This window comes from Narcine bancroftii, chromosome 11 (genome assembly GCF_036971445.1).
Source record: "Narcine bancroftii isolate sNarBan1 chromosome 11, sNarBan1.hap1, whole genome shotgun sequence".
In the NCBI taxonomy this organism is placed as follows: domain Eukaryota; kingdom Metazoa; phylum Chordata; class Chondrichthyes; order Torpediniformes; family Narcinidae; genus Narcine; species Narcine bancroftii.
Window position 1 is genome coordinate 41,851,595 of NC_091479.1, and position 15,789 is coordinate 41,867,383.

General features: G+C 51.7%; 1 long non-coding RNA gene across 1 annotated transcript; it reads left to right on the forward strand.

Annotated features, from left to right (window-relative positions):
* The first annotated feature begins 7,854 nt into the window (after positions 1-7,854).
* On the forward strand, positions 7,855-13,747 carry LOC138745298 (uncharacterized). The gene is made up of 4 exons (XR_011346148.1): positions 7,855-7,986; positions 9,087-9,276; positions 9,932-10,012; positions 13,332-13,747. It is a non-coding gene; the product is annotated as an uncharacterized lncRNA (long non-coding RNA).
* The last annotated feature ends 2,042 nt before the right edge of the window (positions 13,748-15,789 follow it).

Consider the following 15,789-nt stretch of genomic DNA (forward strand, 5'->3'; position numbering starts at 1 on the left):
GCCTGATGGAGACACGGTACTCTGAGCTCTGCAGATATAGATTGTGGTTTTCTCCATAACACACTTCCTCAGGTAAAGCAGAGGAAGGGAAAGGCTCTAGTGTGCAGGGGTAGGAAGGGGGGTGATGGGGGAAGAGTTGGGGCCCTCCAAAGTCATCGTGATCAGGCCTCGGAGACGGCATCTCTATCACTCGTATTTCTCTTCCCAGGAGAAGGAGCGATCTCAGAGACAAGACACGAGTCCAGAAGAACATTGCAGCCCAGCTGAACAGAGGACGGACAACATCATGATGGCCTGAACCTCTCCCCTTCTCCCTCTGGCCCTGCCAACTCCATTTCCCACCTCTTCCATATCCCTTCACCCACTTCCCCCCCCACCATTTCTCCCCTACCTCTCCTCCATTCCAACCCCCTCCCGCTCACCTTCCCCTTCACCTACCCTCGCACCTATGCCCTAAACTTAGCCCTCCACCCTTCACCTCCCCTTCCCCTCTCCTTTCCCCCTCCCCTTCGCCTCATACCCTTCCCCTCCTCCCCTACCCCTCCTCCCCTTCCCCTCCCCTTCCCTTCCTACCCCTAACTTAGGGGAAGGAGGGATAGGGGAAGGGGGTAGGAGAAAGGGGGGTAGTGAGAGGGTAGGGGTAGGTAATGGGATAGTGGTAGGGGGTGCAGGTATGGGGTAGGGTTAGGGGAAGGGGGTAGGTGTAGAGGATAGGGGTAGGGTTTAGGTTAGGGTTGGGGAATGTGGGTAGAATTAAAAAGGGTCAGGGACGGGTAGAGGTACAGTTAGGTTTAGGGTTAGGTGATGTGGGTTCGGGTTAGGTCGAGGTTTTGGGTTAGGTTTAGAGTTCAGGAAGTGGGCTTGTGTTAGGTTTAGGGGAAGGGGGTAGGAGTAGGAGGTAGAGGTGGGGTGTGAGTTGGGGTTAGGGGAAGGTGGGTAGGATTAGGGTTGGGTTTAGGGGACAGGGTGGAAATAAGAGTTAGGGTTGGGTACGTGGTGTAGTGTTTAAGGGTATCGGTAGTGTTAACCTTAAGGTTAGGGTTTGTTAGGGGTTAGGGTTAGGTTGGGGTGGGGAGCGGGGAAGGCGAGTGGGGCACGGGAAATGCGGAGATGATGGGGGACGGGAATGGGCAGGGGAATGAGGAGGGGTACGGTGTAGAGGAAATGGGAGTTGAATAGAGGAAGGCATTCCTACCCCCTCCCCTCCCCACCCCTTCCGCCACATTATCCCTGCCTCGTCTCCTCCTTCCAGAGGAAGCCGGGCCTCATTCCGGCCAGAACCTTCCTGTGGTTTCAGAGCCTCCGTTTCAGGAAGTGCCTTCGACGCTTGCTGCTGGACAGACATCTTGTCTCTTGATTCATTCTATACCGTTGATATTAAATTTAAAAATGGTTTGGTCTTTTAAAGCTTGAACTCAAAAGGCTGGTCCAGATAGACAACACAGAAACAGGCCATTCGGCCCCACTCTCCTGCTGGCTGTGCTGTTGTAATCTGTCCATATTCCTCTCCATCTTTTCATTCTTAGCTCCCATCCAGCTCATGTTGCCTTGTCAATCTCACGGCCTGTGGGAAGGAGCTATTTCCCTCCCTGGCTTCTCTGCTTTTATTCCTCCATATCTCCTTCCTGATGGCAGGGGGAACAAAGATGCTCTTTGCTGGATATCTGTGAGTCTATTTGCAGAGCACATCCCTGCAAAAAATTCAGGGGTCCCTTGCCTTGAGGTTCTACCCATGTTGCCCCTCCCTCAGTACTCTCTCGTCAGAACACAACTGCACCCTCCTTCCCCTCCTCTCCCAGGTCTCAGTATCCCCCTGACAATTCCAGTCAGCTGCCATGTCTACACCCTGCCCCACCTGCTATCGAATGCCCTGCATCCTCCTCCCCCGTTGGTTTCCTCCTGTTATCAGGCATCAGGATGGACCCCACCCTGTTGAAACTACCCGTATTCTCACTGATCTCTCTGTGCCTCTGCCCTCCATCCAGGGGTCTTGGTTTTCTTGTGGTGATGGTGGAGAACAAAGTACCAACTCAAGGAGATGGGGAGCAGTAAGGAGACCCCCAGTTCCAGGAGACAGGGAGAACCACAGAGATGCCCAACTCTGTCAATCCGGTAGAACCTGGTCATCAGCTGCAAGGAGCTCTTGGTACTGCTGCACGTGAGGCAGGTGTGGCCCATCCCCACACCTCCACCCTGTCAATTCCCAAAACACATTTCCTATTCATGTGGGGGTCCAAAATGGACAGAGTCTGGAGGACCATGTACGTCGTCAATCAATGGGGGCATAACCCTAACCAGCGTGGCTATTGTGTATGGCTGTGCTTGGAAACAAAGTGCAAGGGCACCAAAAGCCGCTATGTGCTGAGGTTCTACCTGGCTCAGGTGTTGCGAAAGATTGGTCTGGCCCTGATGCCACACAATGTCCTAGTCAGCAGGACTTTGCCCCATCACCTTCATGGGAATGGTTGCATAGACAAACACTATTGACCACAGGGCCATCAGGCAGTGGTCAGCATGGAATTCCTGCTGACACAGAGACTAGGACTTGATGAGATACTGCGGGGTGGTCCCCTGAGCAGAGCATCCAGAGACAGACATCCAGAACTGCTGGAAGACCAGAATCTCAGTGAAAGATGCCCTTTGGTCTGCCTGAAACCCAGATAAGAGAAGCAAACACTAGAAGCCCAAAGCAAAGGGAGGAAGGTTTAGGGACAATATCAGGGGTACTTGTTTTTACACAGAGTTGTGGGTGCCAGGAATGCCTTGCCAGGAGTGGTGATGAAGGATGAAATATTTGCAGCATTTAAAGGCTTCTTGGACACATGAATGAAGGAAACATAGAAGATAGGAGCAGGAGTAGGTCATTCGACCCTTCGAGCCTGCTCCGCCATTCAACGAGATCATGGCTGATCTTAAAGTTCAGTACCCCGTCCCAGCTTTCTCTCCGTAACTTTTAATACCCTTATACTGAAGAAATATATCTAATTCCCTCTTAAATATATTTAATGAACCTGCCTCTACTGCTCTCTATGGCAATGAATTCCACAGATTCACCACCCTCTGGGTAAAAAAATTCCTCCTCATCTCGGTCCTAAATGGTTTGCCTATTATCCTCAAACCATGGCCCCGGGTTCTGGATTTTCCTATCATCGGAAACATCCCATCTGCATCCATTCTGTCCAGTCCTGCCAGAATTTTATATGTCTCTATGAGATCCCCTCTCAATCTTCTCAACACCAGCGAGTACAATTCCAATTTGCGCAATCTTTCCTCATAAGTCATTCCTGCCATTCCAGGTATCAGCCTGGTGAATCACCTCTGCACTCCCTCCATTGCAAGAATGGAGGGTTATGAAGGAGGAAGGGTCTAGTATTTATTTTGCTTGGAATTGATAGGTCAGAACAACATCGAGGTCCGAAGGGCATAGCTGTTCGACGTTAACCTGCTGGTCTTTTAGCACATGGAGATGTGCATGAGGGAACGCTGCCCACCGGCCTATTCCAGAGAAGCACTGAGGCTTGGCGCAGCCAACATGAGGGCGCTGTGGGGAAGGACTCTAATCCTCCGGGTCTTGAGGGGCAGAGACTAAGGGGAACCCCTTCAACCACAGAGTGCAGGGAGTAACCACGAGGTGTCAAAGTGGTAGAATGATGCTAAACAGAGAACAGGTGCAGTGAAAGGAATATAGGCATGCAACACGAGGATGAGGAAAGACATGGAACAGTTGTCCTCTTGGTCAATAATTTTAGAATAAAGTTAATTTTGGGGTGAAAAAGGAAAAAGCCCAAACTCAGTCAATTTTGTTTCATGAGATACATTCTCCAATCCAGGAAAGCTCCTCTGTACCCATTCAAATTGAACCCGAGGAAACTGTGTTCATGGTGGAAACCTCTGCAAATACACAACCGGACCTATGCACAGAGAGACAAATGATACATGTGCAGTCCCTCCCAAAAAAGAAATAAATTCTGTTGAATCAATAGCAGAGTCATGGAGTCTTTGTCTGAGCCGGTCATCCATCATTCTCCATTCTCCCTGCTTGCAGGAAGAATCAGTTTCTGGGCCTGGTGCAACTGGCTCCGATATTCCTCGACTTCTTTCCCGACGACAAGAGCTGCCAAATGCTGTGGGCAGGTGGAAAGGATCCTCGACAACTTTGACAATGAACCCGGTTTATCCCATTGATATTTGGGGTGGGTGGGTTGGGGGGAGAGAGTCCCCATGATCCTATCTGCCACTCGTGGTCCTGCCGATCATTTAAAAAAAATATTTATAAACTTAAAACCACAACAAATTCACACAATGATAATGCTCATCTAATGTGTGGCATCTATAAAAGAAAGAATAAAGAAACCACCCCCCACCCAATCCCCAATATCCTACCCCCTCCCCCTTCTCTCCTCAACAGAAGTGTCTGCTACAGTGGTGACCTCAGCAGGACCCAACCCTTCAGTTGGACTTGAAGTCACGGTCCAGGTGGCTCTTCAGATGGTTTGGTTGAAGCTGTCAACGTTCTGGATGTCGCAGCCACACGTGGGGTTTAAACAGGCCAAGGACCAGTTCCACCTCCAAGAGATCACCGCTGATGACATCCATTACTCCTCCATGATGTTCTTGCTCATCAGGACATGGCAGCAAGGCTCATCGACTTCCGACATCAGCCTCCCGAGCAAGGCAAGAAGGATGTCCTCAAGGGGCTTTTAACCCACACCTTCAGGCCACGCCTTCATCCTCCACCTCATTCTGTTCCTGCTCTCACTGTCGCATGGCCCAGACAGTCATCCCAACATGAGTCCCTTCAAGCTATTTCTTTTCAGCTCTCACCAAACGCCCTGGACCCACTTTTCAGGAACTCTTCCCTCTTCCTCCCTATGTCATTGGTATCTCCATATACCACAACCTCTGGCCCACTTTAGGATGTCTTGGACACCAGCAGCAACACCCCAGACACTGGCACCAGGGAGGCACCACCTGGAAAAGGTCCAGGGTCCTAGTCCAACAGTCTTTTTCCTGAGAATCCAGGCAGCAGAGAAATATCAATGGTTGCTCAAAGCAAAATCCTCATTGCGGTGCCCACCAACAAGTTGAGGCACAAAGTTTTGTGGGTCTTTTGGGTTACTGGTGCCAACATATTCCCCATCTCACCCTGCCCCTCCATCTACTGTACAATGTTGCCCAGAAAAAAAAACTCTACGCTTCATTGATGACCTGAACAACAAATGGCTTCTTAAATGGCAAAACACGCTGTTGAACACCACTGCCACTGACCACAAGCACCCCCCAACCCCTCAAAACTGGAAGACCCTTTGAATTATTTGTCTCTGCCATGAAGACAATGGCCTAGTGGAGCCTCGAGCAAAAGAGGCAAGGTCGCCGAGTCCCACACAGCTTCTGGTTCAATTCCCTCCTGGAAGCTGCCTCCCGCGACTCCCCATGTGAGTGTCAGATGCTCGTCTGCTCACCACAGAGAACCAGATGGCAATAGAGGCAGTCACACTCCAGCCACACCTCCCCAACATGTGATGGGTTAAATCTGCGGATGCCACTCACAGCGGACCGAAGAAATAGTACATGGCAGACTGCAGAGAGGCCGGGCCCGAAGGGCTGAGCCACTTGCAAGAACAGATCATGTCCTGCCCGAAAGTGACAGCCTCCCACCTGAATGACCCCAAGAAGAGCTTGGCACCATGGCCTGGGGCAAACCGTTCAACATCCTCAATGCTGGACAGCAGGAAAAAGCTTGGTTTACTGACGGCTCCGGCTGATGGAGGTGCGAAAAACAGAGGTGTAAGGTGGGAGTGCTCCAGCCCACCACAGATAAAGTACTGACACAAGAGGGTGAGGTGGAGGGGAGAGCCAACTGTCCAAGTTGGCAGCTGTGGCACTGATCCGAAAAGGGACAACCAGGCGGGCCCAGGAGCCTCCTTTCCGATTAGTGCCACAGGATTTCTGGGCTGTGCCAAACAGCACGTCAGTGTGGATGGGTCGGCGGCAGGAGACAGGGAGGCAGATCCATGGCTGCCTGCTCTGAGGACAACAGCACTGGCAGATCTTCTGAGAGGTGGAACAACAAAAGAATAGTCAGGGTCCACCACGTGGATGGACACCCCTCCAGGAAAACCGCTGAAGCTGACGTGATGCCACTTGGAACTGAGCTGCTCAAATATGCTCTGCCACTATTTTCCCCAAGCAGAGTGACCCCGGAGCCTTGGCAGCATTGGTGCATCATAAATGTGGGCATATGGGGGAACTATGATGGACAAAGGATCTGGGGGTCTCATGATGTTGCAAGAACTGTGATGGCCAAATGCCCTATTTGTCACCAATTAAAACCAAGGGCCACATTCGCTGGGGTTCGGGAGCTGGCCAAGTCTGATAAATTGACCATATCAGGCCTCTCCCCTGCCAAAATAAAAAGTGATATGTTCTCACGATGGTCAGCACATACTCGGATATCTTGCCAGCGGGCCGATCAAGCACCATTTAAGCGTGCTCCATATGTGGAATACCCTATCGGGTAACGTCCGACCAGCAATGGGTGGTGATGCCAAGTATTTGGGGCCACCTGCATATCCCCTACCACCCACAGGCATCCAAGATCAATGAGTGAATGAATGACCTGTTCAAGGTATCGTATGTGACAAGTTGATTATCAAGTCTTCTCTCCACGAGTGGTTGCAAGTGTATCGATTAATCCGGCGAGTTTGTGTCTGTGTGTGTCTTTTACTCCTCATGCGACTTCACTACATGTCAATAAAAGACAACTGTGTTCAAATTCTCCACCCTTGGGACCCCTCGAATCAGTTTCACACACATAATAATTGGTGCAGTGAGCAGGGTCCTTTGAGTTCCGACTGAACACAGCTGCAGTGGAGATGCTTTGGAATCGGGACAGGAAATCTAGTGCAGGCAGGGAGAACAAGATCTGGTGGTGGACTGACGAGAGTGCAGGGTTGGGGAGCTTGGCAAGCATGCTGGTGGACCACGGCAAATTGGTAGACTGGTCCAAGCTCCTGGATCCACATCTTGAGAAAATAGGTCACCACGTGTGGTCCCACTTCAAGAAGTCGGGGTTCCCAAAATCTAAGGGGAATCAGAGGGTGCCTTTTGGCTGCCAGTGTTTCTCCTGGGAAACCAATGTGAGATCATAGAAAGGAAAGATTTGCAGAGGGCCCAGGAAAATAAGGAGATAAAGGTGGTCCAGCAGTGCTGCTGTGCACTGCAGGAGGCAGCACAGACTCTCCCAACCTGAGCCACTGATGTCGAGATGAGAGGGACAGAGGAAGCCAACAGGCATGCCGATCAAGGTCAGACACACCCCCCCCCCACACCCCCAGTGAGTGAGTTTGTACTGGCCATGGAGTGATTAGCTGAGGCCATTCACCAGGATTCAGGCATTAAAGGTTTCAGAACAGGCCAGGAAGAGCATGAAATCAATTTATTTGCAGAAGTTGTTCTGATATATCTGACAGACCCGACACACTCATTGCCCAAGTTGTGCTCCACCCTGGAGGACTATGGGGAGATCTCTGGGTATAAGTTCTTTTGGGATATGTGCAAAATCATGTCACTTAGGAAGGGGGATTAGAGCCAATGTCAAGAAAATAGTCAACAAATGTGGAGGCAAAATGGAATCAAATATCTAGGAGTTAGAATAGATAACAACGAGTAATTTAGACCAGCTGAATTATTCTCCCCTTGCTTGGGGAAATTGAGGAGGGTTTAAATGGTTGGATGTCCCTGCCCATTACACTAGTGGTGTCACAGAGAGGGGAGGTGTCACAGAGGGGGGAGATGATGACACAGAGGGGGTGATGATGTCACTGCATGGGGCAGCCATAGCTGAGTCGTGCCATGGCACAGCAACACGAGAAAGATGCCTCTCCTGGAAGGGGATTCTGGCCCCCATGTCGGAGTAGGACGCTGTCTCATCCCAGTGACCCTCTGATCAACTGGGTTGTGTTTGGAAGCACCCTGCACCAATGGGTGAGATAAAGAGCCTGTTACAGGCTCCCCTACTGGGACAGAGCCTCCTCTGGCACCATCCTTCAACCAGTGTGGGCGGAGAGAATGGAGGCTGCATTTAATCCCCTCTCCCCATCCTGAGTGCAGGGCACTTTATGAGGCCACTGGAGGGGGCTGGGGAGGGGAGAACAATGGCATGTGAGGGGATACAGGGATGGGGTCTGTAGGATTGGAGGGGAGAATGAAGGAACGGGGTTGCACCACAGGGTAATGTAAAGGGAGATTGGATCAGAGGTAGGGGACATAGGGTTGAGCTGGGGGGATGGGGTGCGAGGGGATGGAAAGCACTGGGGAAACCATGGGGGTGGTGTTGGGTGGGGGATAAGAGTGTGGTAGAGGAATCGGGGCAGAGGAGAGTGTGAGGTGTCTGAGGGAGAAGAGAAGTTGCGAGGGGGATGGAAGGTAGACCTTTCAACAGAAATGGGACAGAGCTCCCCCTCCACCTTAATGGGATCTGTCCACTGAGAGACAGGACCACTCCTCCACCCACCCCCAACCCCCCCGGGTTACAAGATCCCTTCCACCCTTGCATACACCCCCACACCCGCCAAACCTGGATAGGATTCTTTCCCCCAGTGGACCTGGATCAAGGTGCTAGAAAGTGTTTCTGCTACGGCGGACCCAGCAGAGTTGAGCGATAAAGCATGGGTCTATCTCCGCCCCACCTGCTCCCTCATCCGACGAGGTCTCGCTTGCATCATGGAAGATCACGGTGTTGCTGAGCTTCTGGGAATGTGGAGGGCTTCTGCTAAACCCTTGGTGGGGTTCAGAGTGCTTCATCTCCCCGGGACGTGCTCTCATGGAGGGAGGGTTGTAGACAAAGTGAACGGCTGCGGAACTGGCCTCAGTCTGAGGAGAGTGATCAAAGAGGGAACTGGGGTGGCAATATTTCTACTGAGAGGCTGGAAAGAACCACCAGAGGACCAATTCTGACATTTTGGTGACCCTTGGAAGGGAGTTAGAGGAAGGGGTGGAGACTAACTTGGACAGCAAGGCTGGGTTGGTATAAATGACCTGTTGTGTACCCTCTGGGTGTGTAAATGCTGCTGCTTCTGCCCTAGATAACATGGCAATAAGGTCACAACAGAGGTGGCCACACCGGGTCATGGACCCAACGTCCCCAAGGTGGTGTCCTGCACAGATGTTAAAATCATTGACAATGGATCTTTCGGTGTGGTGTACCAGGCAAGGCTGGTGGACTCCGGAGAGCTGATTGCCATCAAGAAGATCTTGCAGGACAAGAGATTCAAGGTGAGGGGGAGGAGCAGTTGTGGGGAAATGGAATATCATGATATTTAACTTTAGGCCTACAGCATGTTCACAGGCCCTTGCGACACATGAGCCCGTTTCACACAATTACACCCAATTGAAAAACACCACAAACACATTTTTGAAGGGTGGGTGGAAAGAGGAGCATCTGACAGAGACCAAAGCAGCCATGGGGTTTGGAAACAGAGAAAGTCACACAAACCCACAACAGCACCCCCACTCCCCACACACAACCACCCACCCTCCCCACCACACACACACACACACACACACACACACACACACACACACACACACACACACACAAACACACACACACACACACACACACACACACACACACACCTGGCAAATATCAGAGATTTTCTGCAAATTAATTGTTTAGTAGAAGCTTGGAAAACAATCATAAAAACTGAAGTGATACTTAATTGAACCCCCTGATGAGTCCCCGCTCCAGCGACACGAAAAGTCCCCCCCACCAACTCTCGATGAGTCCCCCACTTCGGCCTCCCTAGGAGTTCCCCACCTCTGACCTCTGGACGAATCTCCTCTCCGCCTCCCCCCTCAACTTGGACAAGTCGCCCCTCAGGGCCCCGACCCATCGCCCAGCCTTGCTGATGTTCCTCTCTCGCCATAGAACCGCAAACTGCAGATCGTGCGAAAGTTGGATCACACCATCATCGTCCCTCTTCTCAACTTCTACTCCTCTGTAGTCAAGGTAAGATCCACCTGCACCCACCCCACCCCCACTCCGATGCATTTCATTTGCTGCTACCTTCCCCATTCCTTCAATCGATCTGTCTCGCTGCAGCCCCTCTGTTGCCTCCATCCTGCCCCTCTGACCAGTGTCGACTCCTTAACGCTGGCTGCCCTGCTCCTCACCCATTAACTCATGACCTCTTGCCATTTCAACTCCAGACAGCAGCAGCCAAGACGACAAGACAAGGTCGCCAAATTCGGCCACTCAGCCCCTTCAGTCTGTTTCCCCAATTCATTTCACGAATGTATTTTCCCCCATAACTCACTTCCCCAGAACCTTTTGGTGCGCTTCCAAATCAACGCCTGCTCTGAATCGTCCCAACAACTCAGCCTCCACATGTTCGACCCCAGCCAACACCCGGCTGCAGACATTTCTCATCTCGAAACGTCAATGGTTTTTCTCTCCCGGTGAATCCTTGTCTCACGAGGGAGGTCGGTCAGAGCTGCACATTTTGTGCAGTCTCACCAGAAGCCGAATGATGGGGCAGCGGACGGGTCCACTACGGCCTGTTGACGCTCTGCTCGCTGAGCCCTTGGATTCATGCCATGTTGTGTTAAGCACTGGGGGCATCATGCCTACAGAGAACAGGAGGGGCTTGCACTCTTGTTGGGAGAGGCGCTGGGTGTTGGAGGGTAAATCCAGCTGACAGGTTTGTATTGTGTTCAAGAGAAAGAGGAGGTTTATTTGAATCTGGGTCTGGACTATGTTCCCGAGACGGTTCACTGCATGGCCCAGCACTTCAACAAGGCCAAGCAGCCCATTCCCATGATCTACATCAAGGTGGTTGTGGGTCTGGGTGGTCAAGTTGTCCACTGGGGCAAGCTTGGATGGTGGGGTTGGAGGATATGAAGGAGTTTACTGGCTGAGTCTCGCTGGGGACTGGATATCGATGAAGGGTGCATGAGGGTCTCCATGGGTATTGGTGAGGAGATAAAGGGTAGTGAGGGGAGAGGGGTGGGGAGGATGATGAGGATGGATGTTGATTGGCAGGGAGGGGCCCTTCACCCACCTCCCCTTATCCTCAGGATATAGACCCGGCCAGTGTGGAGGCAGAGTGGGTCATGTTATATCGTTGTGTTGCCAGATGTTCATGTACCAGCTGTAGCAGAGCCTGGCCTACATCCATCCTCAGGGGGTTTGCCATTGAGACATCAAGCCCCAGAAGATGCTGGTAGATCCCGAGATGGCCTTCTTATTGCTCCTTTATTTCGGCAGGTAGATCCACCCGTGTCTGCCCGTTCACCACCTCAACGCGGTCCTGATCCCTCTCCCCAACACGGCCTTGTCCCCTCCCCACCAGCTCTCACCTCTCCCCCACCAGCTCCCTCCCCTCCTCCCTCTCCCAACTTGCCCCTTCCACAGCTTAATAACTTATTCTAAATAAGATTGTGGGGTCTTAGATGGAATTAACAGCCAGAAACCTTTCCTAAAGTGTCAGGTGAGGCGAGATTTTTTCTATGCAGAGAGTTGTGAGAGCTTTGAATGCATCACCGGAGAAAGTGGTAGTGGTTGGTAGAATAGGTACATATAAAAGTCTCTGAGACGAGCATGTGGATGTAAGGGAACAGAATTTTTATATGATAGAGGAATTTGGGGATATGGCGAGAAGGCAGGGTAGATCGAGTTAGGTCATAAATTAGATCAGCCATGATCGTATTGAATGGCGGAGCAGGCTCGATAGGCCATTTTTGTCCTACTCCTATTCCCACTTCCAATGTTCCTATGGGTGTGGTACAGGTAAAGGTTGTGGAGAACATTTCCAAAGGTCAGGACAGCCTTTATGAGCCAAAGGGCCTGTACTCGGCAGCAATGCTTGATGTTGTAATGGATGCGGAAGCTCTGGGAAGGGGTAAGGGAGGGACTGGCCAGAAAGTCTGCAGATACTGGGGCCGAGGGCAATGCCCAAACATGCTGGGCAAACTCATGGAAAGTTTTGTGAGGAGCAGGTCCTGCTTCACGAGTCAAATTGAGTTTTTCGAGGAGGTGTCAAAGGAAATAGATGAAGGTCAAGGTCTGTATGTGCTGCACGAGGATTTTAGTAAGGTTCTTGACAAGGTCCCCACGGAGGCCTCATTCAGAATGTCTGGAGGCGTGGGATCCATGGAGCCTTGGCTGTGTGGATTCAGAATTGGCTTGTCTGCAGAAAACAGAGGGTAGTAGTAGATGGAACAATGACTAGTGGCGCTCCAAAGGGATCTGCTCTGGGACCCCTGCTCTTTGTGATTTTTATGAATGATGATGGGAGTGGAAGGGTGGGTACGTCAGGGGATGACACAGAGGTAGAGATGTTGTAGACAGTGTAGAAGGTTGTCATAGGTCATCTAGTTTTCAGAGAAGTGACAGATGGAGTTCAATCCTGTAAATCAGATGTACTTAAATAAGCAACTGGTCCAGGTTTATTTCCAGAGTCATTTTCAAGGGCACAAATAACAGTTATTCCAAAGAAGGTTGGAGACCCATTAAAAGTAGCTTCATATAGACCAATATCTTCATTGAATGCGGATTACAAGAATGTGTGGGCAGAGCACTTGGTTAATGGCAGGATTATGACCAGTGTGCAGGACAGAGAAATATTTAGATCCTGCTCCATAAATCACTCAAGGTTGCTGTGCAAATTGAGAGGGAGTTTAAGATGGTATATTGTGTGCTGGCCTTCAGGAGTCATGGGATTGAGTTCAAGAACCGAGAGGTAACGTTGCAGATGTATAAAATTCTCGTCAGACCACACTTGGAATATTGTGTGCATTCCTGGGGCGAGAATACCAGAGGACGTCTAAATAAGGTGAGCTGAGGGAAAATTAGTCAAGACGTGAGGGGTACATTTTATTCACACAGAATGTAGTGGGTGGCTGGAATGCATTGCCGGGGTAGTAGCGGAGGCTAGTCCAAAAAAGGCATGAAAAGGATTTTAATATGGACAGGAATTAAAGAAAAATGGAGGGTATTGGTGTGAGGGAGGGGAGGGTAACATTGTTGTGGGGTAGGTTCAGATGGATCAGCTGAACGGTCTCGACTGATCCATCCATGATTGTCTAGCATCTTGCTGCCATATCGTGGAGAACCAGGGTGTTGCCTGATGGAGACCCGTTGCTCTGAGCTCTGCAGAGAGAGATCGTGGGTTTCGCCAAAACACACTTCCTCAGGTTAAGCAGAGGAAGGGGAAAGGCTCCAGTGTTCAGGGGTAGGGGGGATGATGGGGGAAGGTTTGGGACCCTCCAAAGTCATTGTGATCAGGCCTCAGAGACAATATCTCTATCACCCATATTTCTCTTCCCAGGAGAAGGAGCGATCTCAGAGACAAGACACGAGTCCAGAAGAACCTCGCATCCCAGCTGAACAGAGGACGGACACATCATGATGGCCTGAATCCCTCCTCTTCTTCTCCCTCTGGCCCTGCCAACCCCATTCCCTGCCTTTTCCATGTCCCTTCACCCACTTCCCCTCTTCTTCTCTACCCCTCCCGCTCACCTTCCCCTTCCCTCACACCTATGCCCTAACCCCAGCCCTCCACCCTTCACCTCCCCCTTCCCCTCTCCCCTTCCCTTCCCCTTACCCCCTCCCCTTCCCCTCCCCCTTCCCCTCCCCTAACCCTCCCCCTTCCCCTCCCCTTCTCCTCCTCCCCTTCCCCTCCCCCTTCCCTTTCCCCTTCCTACCCCTAACCTAGGGGAAGGAGGGGGAGGGGAAGGGGGGTAGGAGAAAGGGGGTAGTGGAAGGGGGTAAGGGTAGGGGTTGTGGTAAGGGGTAGGGTAGGGGGTAGTGGTAGGGGGTGCGGGTATGGGGAAGGGGTAGGAGGTACGGTTAGGGGAAGTGGGTAGGTTGTAAGGGATAGGGTAGGGGTAGTGGTAGGGGGTGCAGGTATGGGGAAGGGGTAGGAGGTAGGGTTAGGGGAAGGGGGTAGGTTGTAAGGGATAGGGTAGGGGGTAGTTGTAGGGGGTGTGGGTATGGGGAAGGGATAGGTGGTAGGGTTAGGGGAAGGGGGTAGATTGTAAGGGATAGGGGTAGGGTTTAGTTTAGGGTTGGGGAAGTTGGGTAGAGTTAGGGTTAGGGTAAGGAGCAGTGTAGAGGTAGCATTAGGGTTAGTGTTAGGGGACGGGGTAGGGCTATATCTTGGTTTATGGTTAGGTTTATAGTTCGGGGAAGTGGGTTTGTGTTAGGTATAGGGGAAGGGGGTAGGAGCAGTGGGGTAGAGGAGGAGTGAGGTTTTGGGTTAGGGGATGGTGGGTAGCATTAGGGTTGGGGTTAGGGGGCAGCATAGGCGTAGGGATAAAGTTAGGGTTAGTGGACGGGGTGGGGATAGAGTTAGGGGACGTGGAGTGGTGGTAGGGCGTATCGGTAGTGTTAAGGTTAGGTTTAGGATTTTGTTAGGGGTTAGGGTTAGGAGTAGGAGGAAGGGAAGGGGGAGGGGAATGGGGGAGGCGAGCGGGGGATGGGAACTGGGGAAGGGAAGAGGGGAGGGGATGTGGGAGGGGAACGGGCAGTGGAAAGGGGAGGGGAACGGGGTAGAGGAAAGGAGAGGTGAATGGTGGACGGCATCCCTAGCCCCTCCCCTCCCCTTCCCTTCCCCCGCATTTCCCCTGCCTCTCCTCTCCTCCTTCCAGAAGAAGCTGGGCCTCTGTCCGTCCAGAACCTCCCTGTGGTTTCAGAGCCTCCGTTTCAGGAAGTGCCTTCGACGCTTGCTGCTGGACAGACATCTTGTCTCTTGATTCATTCTGTACCGTTGATATTAAATTTAAAAATGATTGGGTTTTTTAAAGCTTGAACTCAAAAGGCTGGTCCAGATAGACAAAACAGAAACAGGCCCTTCAGCCCCTCTCTCCTGCTAGCTGAGCTGTTGTAATCAGTCCATATTCCTCTCACCCTTTCCATTCTTAGCTCCCATCCAGCTCATGTTGCCTTGTCAATCGCACGGCCTGTAGGAAGAAGCTATTTCCCTCCCTGGCTGCTCTGCTTTTATTCCTCCATATCTCCTTCCTGGTGGCAGGGTGACAAAGATGCTCTGTGCTGGATATCTATGAGTCTATGTACAGAGCCCATCCCTGCAAACAATCAGGGGACCGTTGCCTTGAGGTGGCACCCATGTTGCCTCTCCCTCAGCACTCTCAGAACACTACTGCACCCTCCTTCCCCTCCTTTCCCAGGTCTCAGTAACCCGCTGACAATTCCAGTCAGCTGCCATGTCTATACCCTGCCCCACCTAAACCGATGGATCGACCAGTGCCTTCTCCCCTCAAGAGTTCGAGGAATCCACTCTCTCGCAATGTCCTGCTATCGAATGCCCTGCATCCTCCTTCCCACTTGGTTCCTCCTGTTATCAGGCGCCTGAATGGACCCCACCCTGTTGAAACTACCCGTGTTCTCATTGATCTCTCTGCGCCTCTGCCCTCCATCCAGGGGTCTTGGATTTCTTGTGGGGGTGGTGGAGAACAAAGCACCAACTTAAGGAGATGGGGAGCAGTACAAAGACCCCCAGGTCCAGGAGACAGGGAGAACCACACAGATACCCATCTCTGTCATTCGGGTAAAACCTGATTATCAGGTGCAATGTGCAAGGAACTTTCGGTCCTGCTGCACGTGGGCCAGGTTTGGCCCATCCCCACACCACCACCCTGTCAATTCCCAAAACAAATTTCCTATTCATGTGGGGGTCCAAAATGGATAGAGTCTGGAGAAGGACCGTGTACATCGTCAATCAATGGGGACAAGGGTGTAACCAGCATGGCCATAATTGTGTGTGG